The sequence below is a fragment of the Dipteris shenzhenensis genome, chromosome 30 (assembly GCF_047967505.1).
Source record: "Dipteris shenzhenensis isolate YYH24624 ecotype China chromosome 30, Dip_SZ_1.0, whole genome shotgun sequence".
Taxonomy (NCBI): domain Eukaryota; kingdom Viridiplantae; phylum Streptophyta; class Polypodiopsida; order Gleicheniales; family Dipteridaceae; genus Dipteris; species Dipteris shenzhenensis.
Window position 1 is genome coordinate 13,937,698 of NC_141625.1, and position 17,928 is coordinate 13,955,625.

The 17,928-nt window shown below is 45.2% G+C and overlaps 1 protein-coding gene across 1 annotated transcript in view; it reads right to left on the reverse strand.

Moving 5' to 3' along the window:
• Positions 1 to 1,119: 1,119 nt before the first annotated feature.
• LOC147881746 (uncharacterized) overlaps positions 1,120 to 17,928 on the reverse strand; it is a 246,312-nt gene continuing 229,503 nt past the window's right edge. Inside the window, exon 21 of the mRNA XM_087401787.1 lies at positions 1,120 to 1,670. The gene's annotated coding sequence lies outside the window, so the exon portion shown is untranslated. The remainder of the gene's footprint in view (positions 1,671 to 17,928) is intronic.

Genomic DNA, 17,928 nt, shown 5'->3' on the forward strand with positions numbered 1-17,928 from the left:
CCACCAAAGTTTTGTCCTATAGTTACGAAGACTCTTGGTCATCCTGTTACCACTGCCAAGGATGGTTGCCAAAAAAGGAGACTAGAAAAATGTTACCTATGGAATATTCTTTTGCAATCTTTGCCATTGCTAGATAAGTAATCTAGGTTGAAGGCCCATATCATTCCGCATCTTGTACTTGGGAATACTCTTTCTTATTTGGATAATTCCATGACCAATATTTGCTCCATCTTGTACTTGGGAATACTCTATTTCTTACTAGTGGGTCACTTAAATAATCAATAATAATGGAAGTTGAAAGAATCTTATCCAAACAATCACCTGCATTTCAAACCATTCCAACCCTAAGACTCACCAAAAGGATTATAGTTGATTCTAACAAGCAACTAGATAAGTTGTGGACTTATACACTCCATTTAACGCATCACCCTAGCTTACGGCCTTGAAAATGGAGACACACGTAAGAAAATCAAGCGCCTTGAATATAACAAGAAAACTAGACAAGTTGTGGACTTATACGCTCCATATAATGCATTATCCTAGCTTATGGCCTTGAAAATGGAGACGTATATACGAAATTCAAGTGCCTTGGACTAACAAGTAGTAGTTCCTTTGGCTACAATGTACTCTTCTAGTTATGTCTTTTGTTCTATCATACCCTTTGTAGCCATGGCAATAATTTGATGGCAAAAGTAGAGGGTCTTTGTAATAAGCTCATTAAGAGATTATGTAATCAATTAACAGAACGAATGCTTCCTCGATCAAGAAGGATTGATGTGAACCTCATTGTTTGTGAGTCTTCCTTCTTGTTGAACATCATACAAAACCTGTGTTGTCAGGTCATCATTAAAACGTGCATTAGTGTACATCACATTGAAACATATGTTGGCCAACTCAATGGCGTTATATGCTAATAGATAATGTCCTGGCGTTATATGCTAATAGATAATGTCCTTACTTAAAAGTCAAAATTGCACAACATTAGTGGCAGCGAAATCTCATACTGCTTTTGTCTCGCCACCTAGTGAAATAATCATCGAGGATTCCGCTGTATGATTATCTTATAAAGCATAAATCTATAGTTTGTAAGCCAAAACTTCCAAGGAGATTTACATTTGGATACAAATATTGTACAGTTAGATCAAGAAGACAATTCTTCAAGTCACAAACAATGCATATGCCTCTATGCTTGCATGAATATAAAATGATTTCTTGCATTGGCCTACCACCTCAAGCCTTATGAATTGACCAGAAGCTAAATTGTACCTTAACCGTCGTAATATACATGGGCCCTTTACATCTCACTACCTTTTGCCTCACATGCTTTGCATGCAGCTCTAACACATCCATTCAGGAGATACACAATTGTTCCCCTTACAATTGTGTATCTCCTGAATTATGGAGACCACTCTTTCTTCCCACTCATGTTCAAATTTACAATTTTAGCATGGTACAAACTGACAATTTTACAATTTACAATTTTAGCATGGTACAAATTGGCACACATATTTGAAAATATGTCAACCGAATTCTCCGATCTTCTATATTGCTCAGCCCACACCCAATCAAAACAATAACGTTATGCAGCCATCAGCACAAGATTTGTATGAACCCTGTATCATCCAATTTGCAGGCCACATGAGAAATTTCATGCCTTCTTGGCTGAGAACCTACATAACAACAAAATGGATTGGTGAGAAAACCTCAATAATGAAAGAATACAAAATGGTAAGGCCCATGTTTTCACAAATGAAGACTTCTACCTGAACCCATGGAGAGTCGTATGGAGCACATACCTCAAATTAAGCATGGTTAGCTAGGGCAGCAGAGCAATACATAGAACAGGAAAGGATGTAGTTCCAACTTGACATTCATTTTTGTCTACCATTCTCTCTCTTATGTTTCCTGCCCGTATTCATCTGTCTTTCGTCCTTTCTTCTCTTCTCTTCTTCTCAATATTTTGCCAAGTTCATCTTCATCTTCCATTCTCTCTTGTTCTCTCTAATTCTGTACGTTTCCCTGATGTCATGTGAATACTCTGATATGTGACCTTGTCTATCCCTACCGTAAACTCGGTACCCCTCCCCCCCCCAAAAAAAAACTAACCACACACGCAGCTTTTCTTTTGGTGACTTTTTATATTATTAAAAACAGTCCCCAAGAAAGAGAGAGCCAGCTACATCATCAGAAAATGTCATTTTATGACAAGAAAGCAAGATAATGAAGATCCCGCGCATGAAGGCAATCATAGAAGGATTGCCAGGGACAGATCATCAACAAAGACCCTCCTTCCATAGATTCCATAGTGGCCAGTAACGAACCCATTGAAAGAATAGAACATATCCTTGCCTAACATGATGAACACCAAACAACCAAGATACCTTGCCAAGGCAAGTGCTACGGAAACGGGCTTGAACTCGCTGCCATATGGCAAAAACAAAAAGTCCCGAGATTCAGGGCAATTTATATATCTAGAGGAATCCAAGAACATGCCCAAACTCATCCTCTAAAAATACAACACATAGTGCGGTTTCAATCTCATGATAATCATTCATAAGGTTGAAAATCATAAACTCCATCATGCATAGCAGGGGCTAGCTACTATGACATCCCCATTGACGTCATCATCGCCCAACAATGGGTGTAGACCATAGTATAAACATATGCTCTCACACATACAAATTTAGGGCAATGCCAAAAAAGATGAAGCATAGGGACAGACACCGTCGACAAGTGGCAGGAGCAATGCGTCGATGGGCCAAGATTTGTCTGAATGGAAGAACCCCGAACAAGAGTCTCCAAAAAAAAATCTATTACCGAAGGGGAAGTTTGCAAGCCCAAATTTGCTGCAACCTTTTCCACCACGACCGAGAAGTATATGTCATATGCATGAAGAGAAACCCAAGGAGCAGGCAGCAAAACCTTATACAACGATGCAACCATGACATTAGCTACGAGCACGATAGGGATCATCAGAGAGAAGAGCCCAGTCTCTGAGACGGTCTAGAATCTCAAGATGAGGCACCGGATGAAAGTTATGGAGCATCTGTGATAATAAATGCCATATAGGCCTGTAATGCTGTCCTAAGCCAAACTGTAACTGCTGCTACAGGAAAGACAGAACCATGCCAACGTCATCAAGGACATCTCCCATGGAGCAAATTCCTTTAGATGAGATAAAATACGATTGGCAGGGTTCCTGTAATGCCAACAATGCCAACAAAGGAGTAAACACCTTTGACAAATGAAGACTCTCCGCATGCAAAGAGTTTCCAGCAAGAATATCCCTACCATTCCATTTGAGATGAGATAGTATGTGCTTCCAGCCAGAAAGCAAGCGAGCGACGAAAGGACATCCCTTAACTCTACCATCAATGTGACAAAGGAGAAAATCCCATAGGGTAGTGTTGCCAGCAACCAAATGCTCCCCCCCCCTCCCCCCTTTCATTAAGAGGAATGTACATTCATAGTAGCCATTTCAAGGTGAGATACATACTACTCATAAACCAGAAGAAGCTGAAAAGAAAACACATGATAGCTGCTCTAGTGAAGAATGAATACAACAAAACCAAAAATAGTGAAAGAACACTTCTAGCTGGGCCGCAGGAAGATCTCCCATGTAATGCGCATCTTAAGCGAGTGATGCAAGGAGGAACGGAAGAAATGATAAATATCCATGACCATAAATTTGGGAGTTACGGGCTATAAGGACCACAATGCCCAATAACGACACCAACTAAAAAACTGAACATAGTTTGATGTAGAGGCATATCTACCAAATAACCAAAACAGCTTGCCAAAAGCATCACGAGAAAATCCAGTATGAAGATAAGGTCCCAATCTGGGAAGGAAATCACGGGCAACCGGCGGGCAAGTCCAAAGTAGATGCAAGACTGTCTCCCTTGGACATGAACAAGATGGACAACGCGAGGAAGCTATGCGCCTAGTAGCCAAGAAAGAGCCCACCAACCAAACACCGTCATAAAAGCCTCTATCTGAGAGGAAGCTTACTGTTCCAAATACGGCCAAGACAAACCTTCCACCAAGCAAGAGGTTTGTCAAGATGCCAATTAAAAAGCCCACGCTCTTGAATCCATGGATGTGGGAGAAGAAGAAGGAAAAATTTATTGGCAATTAGATCCGCAAAAGAGAAGGAAGAATAACTTGAAATGCCTCGATCAAATCTCCAATCCATGAGAGAATGCTCAGTAAATAAATGGGGGACATGCTGAAATGGAAGCAACATGGTAGAGAGAGCACCAAATAGGCCTATGATGCATGCCCAAGCAAAATTGCCTTCTGGCCTGTGGAATAAAAAGGGTTAGACCTTGATCATCCACCACATCATCCACCATGGAGATACCCAATCAATGTAGAAAATAATCCTTTCTAGACTTAAGACGAGCCAACGACCGACCAAAGACATAGATCTATTGAATACTCTGCAAACGGAGTGTATTTTTGGAATCCGGGGGATCACCTGACCAATGCAGATGTGCCAAAAGGAGCTGCCAATCATGGAGCAGATGAGTAGAAAATGGACAACCGGGAATATAACCATGTAGATGCCCGAAAAAAACATCATATGGAGCAACGAGTGAAGCAAACAAGCAAGAGAGCATAAGTGCCCATGGCTGGTGCTGCTCGAGAAAAGCAAGCAAAAGAGTAGCCTTGCGAGCTATCACGTGTGTGTGCTGCCGTCCTCTCTGCATGCTAGCTCGCCTCCCATCCTCTTCGCTTGATCCTTCTCTTCTCTTTGTCTTCGCGTCCATGCACTGGATCGTGCTATGCTGATACCAAATGTGAAGAACCAGCTTTGCGAGAATGCAAATGTTTGCAATACATGCACAATTTGAATGCTGATTGGCCCTCCAATGGGGGAAGAGCGCCCTCGTGTTTTTGTTTTCAACCTACATGCAAGGTGGGAGAGAGATGGCAAGATGAATGCAAGGTGAAAAGAGAATGCTACGTGAGATTCAGAATGAAGGGGGATACCCCTTCATTAATGTCTCTTGAGATCACTCGAGTTCCATCTTCCCATTTAGACCTACCCTTAGCCTATGACCCATGTATCTACTTTCGAAGGCTTGGTTCAAGGATTAACTTTAAAATTCCAAAGTCTCAAGAACTTCTTTGGGGTCTTAATGCATGTAGGTGATAAGTGGAGTAATCAACTTACCAAGTTGCCATGCCTTAAGCTTTGGAGATTCATATGTTTTACACATTCTATGTGTACCAAAAAAGCAATATATTCCATTCAAAACAACAAAGTACCGAAGTACATTCATTACATTGTGAGAGCTATTTCCATCTCAATCCTCCACGAAAACCCCAGAAAGAATGTTCTGAATATTTAAATGCCCATGCATTTTGGGGGAACAAACACACGAATCAATGTCTCATCTTCTTTGGCATTGCTCCCACACCCATGATATCTTGGGCTTCCTTGGGCAACGTTTGAGAACTAGATTTCCAAATGCTACTTTTGGGAAGTTTTTTTGGCTTTTTCACCCACATAGATAGGAGTTTCATTTATATTTCACTTGGGTTCGCTACTGGGCACTTTGGACTCTATGGAAGGAAAAAAATCATAGAGTCTTTGGTGATCCTACTTTCTCAACTTTCTCTTTTTTCAGTCACTCCTTGCAGCAATCTTTCTATGATTGTCTGCAAAACCATTACATAGACTCTGATGTATACTTGTCTTATACTTGTCTTATACAGAGATCTTCTCTTGTGTGTTTTGACACATCCCATTTTAGGATAGTTACTCTGTAATATAAAGCATCAAAAATTTCACCCAAAAAAAAAGTGTGTGTGTGTGTGTGTTTGTACTTTGTCTCATAGGCCCGTGAGGCCTCCCAAGACGTTAATACAACTCTCTCTCTCTCTCTCTCGATCTTGCATGATTAGGGGACTTCAAGAGACACAGATCCCCGGAGCCATGATTTGGGGGGTGAGATGAGTCTGTGCAAGTTCCTTAAAGGGAGAGTGCATGCCTCTGGAGGCTTGTCAGATTAGGTCGAGAGCACAATAGCAGTGAAGTAGGGATGCCCCCTCTCATTGATACTATTTGCATTGTATATTGATCAAATCACAACTTTCATGACTACCTAGGAGGTGAGGGATCATTGTTGGCTGACTTGATGATACAGATACTGTTGTACGCAGATGACATAGTCCTTCAATTGTCCTCAGCAGCAACAGGTTTACAAAGGCACCTACATGTCCTAGAGGTGTTTTGCACAGAGAGAGAGAGAGAGAGAGAGAGAGAGAGAGAGACCTGATAGTCAACCTTGGCAAAACCAAGGTTATGATTTTCAACAACTCACGGGCAATACTTCATCAACACAGCTTCACTTATCCAAGGAAGCCAATGGAGATTGTACAATCATACGGGTCACTTCTGATGATGCAGATTCCACAACTCGCAAAGCTGCCCTTTCATACTTTGTTCATAAAGTTTCATATCGGATTGCCAACGCAGAGACCATCTCATCCTCTTCTTGATAGAACCGGTCCAACTGCAATATCAAAGCATTTGGTGACTCCACTATCCCAAATCTCTACTTCATTGCAGCCACCACTTGGTCCCAGTCCTCTTTGGTACAGTCCGGCAAGGCCTCATGCCAACTCAAGGCTACACCTTCAAGAAAATCAAGCAAAATCTCCACTTGATCCTTCATGGACCATCCAGAAAGCCGGCATCTTCGAACAAAATCCTGAAGATAAGACTCCGGGTCTTTCCCTTGGGTTCCTCAAAACACTGGAATCTTCACCATGATGAAATACAAAAAGGAAACACGAAGATCCAAATAATATTCCAAACAAGATCTAAACAAGATCCCACAGAGTCTTAGTATACCAAGACTGACTTATTATACATAACCACTTGTTGAAAAACCTCCACAATGTGATCCTCAACAAAATCTTCAAAAATAAGTGACCAACCAATACCATGAAAACATTGTGTATACATGCATTTAAGAATCATCCTGTCACAATTGAAATTACACATAATAGCTTCAAGATATTGTACTCTTCATCATTTGCATAGCAAAAGAAGTTGAAAGCATTGAGAATCACCACTCCACTGTTATAGTTAAAAACTACCCATGACACACTGGTGAGACCGATAGCCATGTATGCAACACCCTTTTGGGGTAGTGGCATATCAGTGACTGAGTGCTTTCGAGAGGCTACAGGTGATGACGGGATCCAGGATGATTCAAAGTAAGCCCTCAATCCCCCACCAGATCGTATAGGCAGAGTTCGCCATGACACCACTACAGATTGATGCCATCTTCCAGATGGTCACTTATCTTCACAGGGTCTAGGCCTTACCTAGAGGGAGAGTACCAAGATTAGCACTAGAGTCATCTATACGACTAGTTGAGAGTGGGGTTTGCACGGCCTGGTACACATGCATATCCAGATGATTCGACAGCCACAATATTCAAATGGACCGTCTCCCTCCCTTTTAGAACAGCTTGGATGCCCTTGACCCCTTGGTCTCACATGATGAGGTCAACCATACTATATGGTTGGACCTACTCCATCTCCATAAGTCACCAAATTTTTTTTTGGGGGGGGACAAGATTTGCCCACCAAGATCCAGTTCTACCACGCGACCACTTCTTGAGAGTATCGAAGGATGGAGTGATTATCAGACCCTAGTATCTCGAGGATAGGTGAGTCTCACATGCCTTGAGGATTGCCATCTAAAAGATGCAGGTCTCGTCCATCGACTGAGGATTGAGGTAGGGAGAGCAATAGCTATGCATAGAGAGCAACCGATCAGCAGACTATGCACATTGAGGGAGGTGGAGACAGAGGAGCATTTCTTGTGTACTTGCCCAGTTTATTGTGAGATCCAAGGACGGCACCACTTTCTCTTTTAGGAGGGGCACAATTTTAGGCCTCTATCCTGGATGATTCACTTTCAGAACTACGTCTGCATTGGCCTCTATCTGAAGATGTGACGACATAGAGAGCCCCTATTGCGTGGACAACAAGAGGGGAAGTACCACGGGAGACAGAGATAGATTAAGCTCAGCGACATGTCATAGATTTCTACACATTCGAGACTGCCCCTGGACATGGCAGAGTAGAGGAGGAGGAGATAGATGATATGAGCGCAGCATGGGTTAGTGGGATGAGACGACGAGGAGGGATGCAGCAAGAGATGCACGGTCCACACATGATGCAGAGACACCAAGGCACGTAAGATGGAGGTTCAGCCCATCACAACTCTACTCGGAGGGCATCACTCTCAAGATTTTGGATAGTGAACTTGCACATGACACTATTGTTTTTTGAATGCCACTCCTCGGGTGAGACAGCCTTGGATTTATTTAATATTGCAGCATGTGCATATATCAATTGGAATAAATCGAATGTCTCTTGGATTTGTTGTGAGGACACCCTAGATTTTGGGGGGGGGGGCTGCGCGGGCAACAGCGCGGGGGGGAGGGACTGGCAGCAGCGTGAAGGGGGCCTGCAGCAGTGTGGGGGGTAGGGAAGGGGAGAGAGGGAGGGGAGGCGGGGGGGAGCAGCAGGTAGGGGGGAGGGGAGGGAGGAGGCAGCAAGGAGGGGAGGGAGGGGGCAGCAGTGCAAGGGGTAGTGAAGGGGAGAGGAGGAGGGGAGGCGGGGGGGACCCACGCACTGTTTCTTTGCTCCTCCACTCCTCTCCTCTACGCTCCCATCCACTCCCCTCCTCGCTGCTCCCCCCCCTCTCCTCCCCTCCTCCTGCCCCCTTCCTCTCCCTCTTGCTGCCCTCCCTTTCTCCTTTCTGACAGACTCCTCCTCTCCTTGCTCAACCCTCTTTTCACCCTCTCCCTTCATCAGGTGTACCCCTATTTTCTTTTGGGGGTCTCCTGGGCTTCAGGAAAGTAGATGGAGTTTTTTTTGTGTTTGAGTCGGCCTTTCCCACCTCGATTGACGAATGGGTACCCATTCAATCAATCCGTTACTGCACACACCGGCTGCGAGAACTGTCACTTTCTCAAAAGACGAGCTACAGCAGTTGCAAAAGGATTTGGAGCATGAGTGTTCCACAACCCTCTTCGCACGCATCTATGGCTCCCACCCCTCCAAATCACAGGCTAGAGATTAGATGCTTGCCGAACTTCCTCAGGACCTTGCTCACCACCTTAGGGATGTTTGTTTGTTGGGACGAGGCTTCTGTCAGGTGTGCCTAGATTCCCTGGATGTCACCAGAGACTTGCTACAGACTGGGTTTCTCATATTCGATTTCTCTTGAGGATTTTTTTGTTTCCCTTTCAACTGGGCTTTGACCCAGTTGAAGAGGACAAGCATAGAGTCTCTGACTTCATCAGGTTCCCTGGTCTACCTTCAGTTTATCACCAGCTTCTTTCAGTATTGGCGAGAGGTTTGGTGTGGTAGCAGAGACCCCCCCTCTTCCTGGCAAGCCTTCGTTGGCTGCAGAGGCGGTCAGGATGGATGGGGTACCCAGGGTTAAGGTCTTTATCGAGGACCCTAACATTTCACATGACCACATCATGCTACAGCAACCCGATGGGTCTTTCTTTCGCCAGAGATTTAAGGTTGCAGGTCGTCAGGACCAGTGCAGGATTTGCAGATCCTCCGGGCACTTCGCCAGAGATTGCCCAAAGAAGAAGAGGCCAAAAAACAACCAGCTCGTACTAGGTTATGACAGAGATCAAGAGCACGACCTATCGCTCCACAGGCATCGCCTCAGACACGAGCCCCTCCTCCTCCTAGGGCTGCCCGAGTCCCTCCTGCACACCACACTACCTCTGGCCCCCGGTGGGTTCTGGTCCCGGTTAGGCCCTCTACTTCAGATCATACTTCCGCTGCTCCGAAGACTACCCCTCAAGAGCCTCGGAAGGCTACCGCCGTGGAGCCTATTATTCAGGAGCCTTCTTCCGCTCCACCACAGGATCAAGTTGTGCCTCCTTCAGTGGCCCAGGTTGTTGGCACCTCGTCTACAACACTTCTTGATCAGGACTTCTTGATCAGGACGTAGCACAGGTGCCTCCTTCTGTTGACATAGGAAAAGGGGTCTTACATTCTTTCCCTGCTTCGGTAGGAATCCTTCGGACCCCTTCCCCAGGACTGGCTCAGCGGAATTCCTCTTCTGCTCTTGAGGACCTCTGTGACCTCCCAGATGATGATTTTGTACCCTCCACTTTCAGAGAGCCAGTTATCGGCATCCCCCTTGAGAGATTCTTCTCTCTCTCACCAGTGGACTTTCCTCCCCTTGGACCTCGTGTGTATGGCAGGAGGTCAACTCCGGTATAGGGTTCTTTCTCGGCCACCAGGTCGGGTAAGGTATTCCAACCCGCTTCCTCCCGCCGATGAGGATAGCTAGTTGGAATATACAGGGGTTGGGTAGCATCCCTCATCGCCGTCACAAACAGCTGATAAGGAATCACCTTCATCCAGGTGTGTCAGGTGGTTCCCTAGACATTCCTTTTCTACAGGAACACAAACTGGATGCCAGAGATTGTTCCAAGTTAGGTAAGCTGCTTTCAGGCCGGACGTTTTGGCATCCTGCCTTGGGAACCAGAGGAGGTACTTGCATATCACTTTCAGACTCTATCCTCCCTCTAGTCATTGGACACAGTACCATCACCCCCTCCAGGGCCCAGTGGATTTTGCTTATGGTTGACGGACGTAAAGTTGGTTTCCTCAACCTCTACGCTCCGAACAACAGAGGGGACCGTGTTCTTTTTTGGAGAGAATTGCTCTCATGGGCTCACATTGCAGATTCTTGGATTATTGGAGGTGACTTCAACATGGTTGAGGCACCATCCGATAAGAAAGGGGGAAGAGAAGGTGGTATTCACGCCCTTGAGAGAGCAGCTTGGGATGCCTTCTTGTTCAGATTCAGTGGCAGAGATGTTTGGTCAGATGATGCATTTCATATTCAGTCTCAGTCACTCTTGTTTTCGTGGTCGAACCGTAGGGTGCAGATGCCTATCCATGCTCGGATTGACAGATTCTATGTGGATGAATGGGCTCTTGATAGAGGGGGGACAGTTTGCATTGCACTTGGTGTTTCCACCTCCGACCATTTTCCGGTAGTCCCATCTGAGAGGACAATCTTCCTATATCAGGATCCCTAACGCCTTATACACAGATGATACTCTCATAGAGGCAGTCTTGGAGATCTGGGTTTCTCACATGCAGGGGGGGGGGGACGTACCTTCACATGTGGCCATAGCACTTGCCAGTATCAGCGACTTTTATCATTTTGTCGCTAGTACTAGGCGAGGTGAGTAACTCACGCAGGAGATTGGTATCTGCCGGCAATTGACATCCCTACAGAGGGAGGAGTAGAAACGACCCTCAGATGCTTGGATCCAGGAGCGCCTTGCTGCAGCAAAGGCTCACTTATAGACATTGCTAGACTAGAGAGCAGAGTATGCCTTCCATGCACGGGAGACTTTTTGGATACAGATGGGAGGAAGAGTCAATAAACACTTTTTCTCTACACTTGGTCCTAGACATAGTAGAGAGAGTGTCAGGCAGCTTATTGACTCTGACGGGGTTTTGCAGTCTCATCCGGATACTGTCATTCACTTAGCAACAGATTTTTATGCCTCCCTTCTTTCTGCAGATCCTGACACACAGGCCAGAGATGTGACTAGAGATGCGGTTTGGCAGCGTTTACCTGTGTTGGTCACACCAGAGATGATATGCTCACTTGATGCACGATTTACCAACACAGAATTCAAGACTGCTCTCTCCGCCCTTCATAAGGGCAAGTGCCCTGGTTCAGATGGTCTTACTCCATCCTTTTTTATAGCCTTTTGGGATATGATAGGTGATCATATTACTTCAGCCCTGCAGGGCATTTGGGACTCCGCTGAGATGCCTGACTCACTTACCGAGGGACTTATACACCTTATCCCGAAAGGTGGCAATGGGAATTTTGTATCCCATTGGAGACCCATCACTCTTTTGGGCACTCTATACAAAATTCTTGCCAAGGCAATCAGCATCAGATTGCAGCCCCTTCTTCCAGATCTCATCCATGATACTCAGACAAGCTTTGTGCATGACAGAGCATATTTGATAACATCTTTTCCTTCTGGGAAGCCTCAAAGTGGGCTATGCAAAAAAGCAGGCAAAGGCTGGCAATTCGACTCTTGGACTTTGAGAAAGCCTATGACAGAGTAGATTGGGGTTTTCTTGAGGGCACTCTTCTACGATTCGGATTTTCAGATGCATGGATTAGAGGGGTGGCCTCCCTTTACATATCAGCCCACAGCCGGGTTTTGATTGGAGGGGTAAGGGGTGACAGGTTTCAGATTTCCAAATCAGTCCGTCAGGGATGCCCTTTAACCCCCTTCCTTTTTCTTTTTGTAGCTGAAGCTATGAGTATTTTTCTTAGATCTCAGGCTGGTTTATATGGGCTGAGGTTGCCCTTGAGACAGGAGCAAGAGCTTCTAGACTTTAAGTTGGCTGATGACACTGCCATTTTTATTGAGCCCTCCTCGCAGTCATTGGATGCTTTCCGGACATCCTTGGATATCTTTTGCTCAGCTGCAGGAGCACACATCAACTAGCATAAATCCTTTGGCTTTTGGATCAGCGATGAGGACACTCCAGGCTAAAGAGTTGACATTGGCTTCTCCTGGATTCTGAGGGGTGTTCCTATCATATATTTGGGATGCCAGGTAGGGTTGGGCATCTCTCCAGCATAGCAGTTTACACTAGTATTGGAGAGTATAAGGAAAAAGCTTCTCTTTTGGAGTTCAGCCAAACTTGACCTTGCATCTAGAGTTGTGGTAGTGAACCAGATTCTCTTGGCCACCGCCTGGTTTGTGTGTTCTTGTTGGTGCTAGTCTAGAGAGTGCATCACTCAGCTCATTAGAGCAATCAGAAATTTTTTATGGAGTGGACTCGATGGCACGGTAGATGTTGCAGCGAGGGTGGCCTGGGAGATCATTATTCTCCCTACATGTGAAGGGGGCCTTAATATCATTGACCCAAACCTGCAATGTAGGGCATTGCTTTGTAAGGTGGTGGTAAGGAGTCTCATGCCTAGGCAGGAACCTTGGAAGGACTTCTTTTATGGTCGCATTTAGGCTTGCACACCTACCTTGGGAGATGATTGGGTGGACAGCCCTCGCTGGATTTTTACTTCCGCCCCTCTCAAATCTCCGGCATCTCCTCTCATGGCTGCCATCCTGAAAGCTTGGGGCAGCTTCAGGAATACACTTCGCAGGGTTCCACCCTCTACCCTCGAAGAGATTGATAGATAGCCGGTCATTTGGAATGACAGTATTCTTGATGAGCATGGCAGACCACTGGGCGGCACTTCGCATTACATGCAGGGGTCTAGATGGGAGAGAGGCCCCACCTTCACAGTAGGCACTTGGAAAGCATTTATCACGCTACTTGAGGATCAGAGACTATAGTCTGTGAGTCACCTCAGAGGGTTAGCATGCAGGATTCAACAAATAGATGCAGCCATCCCGGTGGACTGGACAGTTGACATGCCTATTACTTCTGCCACTTGAATGGGAGCTTTCTCAAGGACAGTAGTTCCTCTTCAGGTGATCGCTCTTCAGGATGCACTTGTCTTTGACGTTGGGGATGGGGGTCTACTTTCTAGATCCACGGATGATATTCTTCTAGAGGTTGCCTTTCAGCCTGTCAGGATTGCTGGCTTTGTGGATCATGGAGCGGGCTTGCAGTGGTATTTAGACCCTGACTCTCTCCTCTTGGCCCTAGGATCCTGGAGATTGTGGTTATATGGAGGTGTACCTATTAGGTGCTTATAGTGGGACCCAGAAGAGTGGGAGTGGATAGATCATGGACACCGAGAGAGGGGGATTCCCTTCTTTCGTTTCACGGTTGGTAATGCCAGGAGATTTCAGTTGGGCAGTAGGGGTTGGATTCCCTCCAGAGCCCCCCATTGGGACAGCTTCTTCATCACCTCAGATTTGCATAGGAACTTCTAAAGGAGGCTCTCAAAATCCCTCAGAAATAGAAAGATTACTATTTTCTTTTGGCTTTCTATTCATGGAGGGATTGTAGTGAATCTATGGAGATCATGATTTGGGGCTGACCCTACTTGCCCTCGTTGTCATTCTGCAGAGGAGTCAGTGCGACATTGCCTTTGGGACCCAAAAGGAGCGCAAGGTGAAGATGATATCTTGCTAGATGGCTAGTAAAGTAGCCATCGGAGAGATCGACTGGATAGAAGTCTCTTTTTGCAAAAAAAAAAAAGAAAAGATATTCAACTATACTAAGCTCAAAGCTCAAAACTCAAAAACCAGTACTCAATCTCAGAGTCAAAACACATAACAAGGTGCCAAGGTGGCTCTCTTGTAAGTTGCGAAAATATCTCGTATCTATGTCTGTTGGGTCATCTCCTCTCGCTGTGGCGGGGGCCACGGTCTCCATATAAATACGATTGGTAGATCCATGAGTCAAACCTCCAAGCTTGTTATCGACAAACTCAAGCATCTCAAATCTCCTTTAACTATCCACGAGTCCATAAGTACAAGTATGTAGCAAGAGCAGACGTAAAAAACTAATGAAGACTTGGAGTGCAAGAAGGACTATCTTATAAAAGACAAAGAGAGCCTCTGTAAGCTGAATAATGTTGAAAAATGCTCTGCCCTCAATGATTACACCCTCATGAATGTAAGCCTTGCAACAATGCCTCCTCTACCTAACAATTTGTGTAAGAAGAAAATAAGGAACACATAGTGAGCATAAATGCCTTTCTCACTCGCTAATGCTTGGAAGCACCTTTGATTTCACACTTCACTCCATTGATGCTGCAAATTATCAAGTCAACCCTAGATATGAATAATTGAAATAAGAGTTGGGGACAAAACTTATCTCATAGAGGTCTCTTTTTCTGAACGCATAGAAACAAACTAGAAAACTCCAAGGTCAAAGCTGCATAGGAGGGAGTCACAAGGTCGCCACCAGTATGCGGTCATAGAACCTAAAGGGGTGGAGCTGTGATGACACGATCTTTCTAATCTCAGGTTAGATGTCCTGTAGGAAGAGCTGATCTATAAGAAGATGATGGACTTCGATCTCTATACTGACCAACACTTGTTGTCAAACAAAACAGACGTAGATGTAAAACATGATAGTTCTGCAAGTGAAGAGGTTGCAAAAGATCTATAACAAGGTACTACTAATTAGTTGTAGAACCCTACAAAGCCCAATAACAAGAATCCTTGTCCAATATGAGCCAAATGCAGAGCAAGTCTTCCAATAAAACTCTATTCAAACAGATATTTGTCACAAGAGTTCTAGGTTCTACATCCTACATGAACTTAACCCCTAACACTTCATGACAACGGGAAAGTTAGTCTATGGGAGGAGTTCTTGGTCAATCTGAAATGAGGAAGGTGCTAATGAGAATGGAGCTTCAAGGTGCCTTTGAGGTTATTAGACCACCATGATACTCAAGTTAGACCAATAGAGGAGGTATTGGTGCTAGGTAAAACTCTCACCAAAAATCATGATCTCTCTAGGATGGATATAAAAAGGAGCGGCGACATAGCAAAAGCAAAATAGGTGACATTTGAGGAATTCTTCAATAGGATGTAGACGACACTGCAAGGAGGTGAGACAAAGGAGACGGCAAAGAGATTGGTGAGATCAAGGCTAGAGAGTCTTTGTTGCTGAGACATTAGTTTCTTAAAATGTATTTTGAGGTCATTCGATCTTTGACTTTATGATAAGTTATGGTACAAACAAAGTCAGTGCTTCTATGATTGGATGATGTATCACAGTGTGGTCTGTGGTGGCATTGGAGGCCACATAATGGAGCATTAGGATTCCACGAATGCAATTTTGAGTATATTGTACAACTAGTATGGCCAGGTAAGTTAAAATAAGATAGATTGTGTTTAAGTTTCTTGGATAGTAAAACTGGAAAACCTAATGAGATTCTCAGGAAATACTGAGTGACCTAGATAGTAATTGTGACTCATGGAAGTATGAGATACTATGGATTACTCTTATGTATCTATGTCGAGGGGGAGTGATGCACTTCTCATGGAACACTGGGTTGGGTGTATTACGAGAAAGTGACCGACAAAACTCATCTCTATCAAAAATATTTCCTCAAAAATTTATGAGAATACAAATCTTCTTTGGAGGGGTAAGAACGTGATGTCTTGACCTAACAGTAGTTGACTTGTACTAACCTGGGTTACATACAAACCTAGGCATAAAAGGTATCAGCTAGGGTGATTAGAGGTTTGAGCAGAAGAGATCAGGTGAGAAGAGAAGATTAGGTCTGTGAAATAAATCTGAAACTGTCTAAGGGGGGGGTTTCCTAACACTTCCGGAAGTATTACCGGAGGCCTAGGGCCACTGGTGCGAGAAGCGAGTAAGACGTGCCATAAGTGTCACTGATAGTACGTAGGTGAGTGCTTGTCGATGGTGTCAACTATGTGCAAGCGGTAGATGGTGTCAACTATGTGCAAGCGGTAGATGGTGTCAACTATGTGCAAGCGGTACAAGTGCTGAAGTGATGTGAGCAAGAAGAAGACCAAAGCGGAACAACATCATGAAAGCCATCCCTCGACATGAACAGCAAAGAACTTCAACCACATGACACAGGTCCGTTGTACCAGGTGAAGGGAGAGGAGGGGAGGAGAACACAACGAAAAGGGATTTTAGAGTAGCGAGCCGAGATGGGAAGTAGCATAACTCATTAGAAAGCAAGATGACTGATACACTCCCAGAAGATACACACGAGGCGAGCTCTTGACTCTAGCCTCTCACTCCTTCACTCCCGCCTCTCGCCCCTCCAGAAAAGTCCCCCTCCCCCTTTTCCCTTTCCCCCTCTTCACCTTCTCCTCCTCTGCTCCACCCCCCGCTACCAATCTCCACATCTTCTTCCTATTGGATGTCTTCTTGCACCCTTAGCCATCCTTAGCCATTCCACCGTTTGTGGGCCGCTCTGTCCTTGATGGCTTCCGCAATACTCCAGCCTGTCCTGGGTCAGTGAATCCCGTGCTCCATGTGTTCTCCTGCGCTCCTGACACTAGTTGGTTGAGAGGGTTGGTGCACCACCTATGCCTCTTAACTGTTGGACTGCTTCCCATGTGCACCAACAGGTGTATCCCGTGTACCATTGCGCCAATACTTCCCTCTGATTGACTTTGACCATGGTGAGTCGAGGTTGAGGTTTGGCACTCTTCAGTCATGTATTGCTTCCGTCATGTCCATGTCAAGTCCATGTCATGTCCAAGTCATGTCATGTCCAAGTCATGTCATGTCCAAGTCATGGCCATGTCAAGTCATGTCATGTCCAAGTCATGTCCATGTCAAGTCATGTCCATGTCAAGTCCAAGATGTGAACACATGTGAACACGCTGCGACTAGGTATGACCAAGGTCTAACAACTTGGCATGTTGCTGAGGTGACCATGACGTGACCCAGGTGTGACTCTTGGTGGGTCGCCATAAACTTTGAGTACAACAGATCCCCCGCCACTATCATTCACCGTCCCGGTGAATGACCTAGGATCTTGTGAGAGAAAGTTAAGTGTAAATTACAAATAAGAAAGTGACCTTGGGGTTGACATCCCAAAACTGAAAAGAAAGGGCTCATGGCCTTACAACTGTAAAACTGAAAAAAAAAACTGGCTCATGGCCATACAACTCCAAATTCCTTATTTACATGAGAATCCAAATGTACAGAGTTCGCAAAAAGAAATGCCGAACTAAAAGATCCAGGAGCTACTGCTTGCTGGATGAAAGTCAGGGAGGGGGAGGGGGTGGGTGTGGTGGGTGTGCTGATGTTCCGGGGCTGGTCCTTGCCTCTTCCTTGACTGTGTCCATGAGGTTGCGGATGTCCTCGTATTTGGATTTATACCTGTGGTAGCCAGACCTGTAATGTTCACATCGAGATTTGAGAGCAGCATTTTCATCTTGCAGCCCATGGAAGTTG